The following is a 1,349-nucleotide window of genomic DNA, read 5'->3' as shown; positions in this document are numbered from 1 at the left end:
AACCATCTGCTCTGTGCGTCCATGAGGAGAGTGTGGGGTGATGCCCACTGCCCTCCCTGGCAGACAGGTTTCGTGCACAAGGACGTGGCCGGGTGAGTTCAGCCGCAGTGCCCGTCACATCCAGGGCCAGTGGCGGGAGGAGGGTTAATCCCTGTGGCTCAGTCTGCATGAGGCAGGGGCAGCCCCTCAGCACCCCATGCTGCCCATGCCCATTGCAGGGTCACCCCTGGGCAGGGTTATATCCCGGCCCCTGTGTGACATGGGCTGTGCTCACAGGGGACATCCCGTGTCACAGCCATAGCAGGCAGAGCGCGCGCTTCCCCCTCCCGTCACACGTCGTGACGAGCCTGGCGGATCCCACGTGTTGGGACTGCTCTCGTCTCTGCTCTGCTGCGAGGAGGCCACAACCCGAGCGGGAACCAGCGAGGGGTGGCTGGARTAGCACAGAGCTGCGGTGACGTGTGCAGGAGGAGCAGGAGAGGAGCTGTTTCCTCCTCACCTCCTGTTGCGCTCAAGATCTAGAGCGAAGAGAATAGCATGGAGCTCTGGGACGCTGGCAACGGCAGGTCCCGTGGGCAAAGAGTGCCGGCGCTGCCGACACTGGGTAAGGCCTCCTGGATCTCTATCTTGGAAGATCTTGCAGACATTATGAATTGTGAACAGGGTGTGGGAAGCCTGGGGCTGGGGGGAGTCTCGAATGGTTTTGGATTTCCAGCCAGAGTCCAGGGTCATGGTCCCCTCTGGCTCAGGTGCCAGGGTGGCTTCCAGGACTCCTGACTCCCATTCCTGATGCTGTCCCTGCTGTTCCAGGGCATTCCTCTCTGAAGTCCCTGCCATAAGGGCCTCCCATTGGAGATGGCCTACCTGATCTGCCAGGACTCCACAGGGATGCCATCTCCATCTCAGCTGCTGAGACCTTCTCAGGGTTGGGCTTAATTTGCTGATTGCATGTGATGACAGGTGTCACCTCCTTGGGTAACCATGGGCTGAATGTTTGTGAGCAAAGCCACACAGAGCCTCATGTGTCTTTCCATTCTTTTGCAGAGACACTTGCTATCTGGAAAGGAGTCTCCAACTACATTCTTCAGCAGCTGATGCTGAACAAGGTGGGTCTGACCTCCTGCACCTCTCTCAGAAGCCCTCCTTCTGCATATGAGATATTTGAGGGATGTCTTCTCTGGTTTTACTTTTAGAGAGTATGAAGAAGGGAATGAGAACAGCAGAAATAGTCTTCTCAGTCCTTCTTGGATGTTTCTCCAAAGCTTTCCGGAGTCCTCCATTCATTCYCTTTGCACAGGGCTATAACCACCATTCCCATGCACTGACAATTCTTCTCCTGTCTCTTCCTT

At 56.5% G+C, this 1,349-nt stretch overlaps 1 pseudogene; it reads left to right on the top strand.

The window, feature by feature from the left end:
• LOC112956381 overlaps positions 1–1,349 on the top strand; it is an 18,719-nt pseudogene that overhangs the window by 5,791 nt on the left and 11,579 nt on the right.

The sequence above is a fragment of the Nothoprocta perdicaria genome, unplaced genomic scaffold (genome assembly GCF_003342845.1).
Source record: "Nothoprocta perdicaria isolate Ctin4 unplaced genomic scaffold, notPer1 scaffold_625, whole genome shotgun sequence".
NCBI classification, from domain to species: Eukaryota; Metazoa; Chordata; class Aves; order Tinamiformes; family Tinamidae; genus Nothoprocta; species Nothoprocta perdicaria.
Note: the sequence above shows the minus strand (reverse complement) of the source record. Positions and strands in the feature narration are given on the sequence as shown.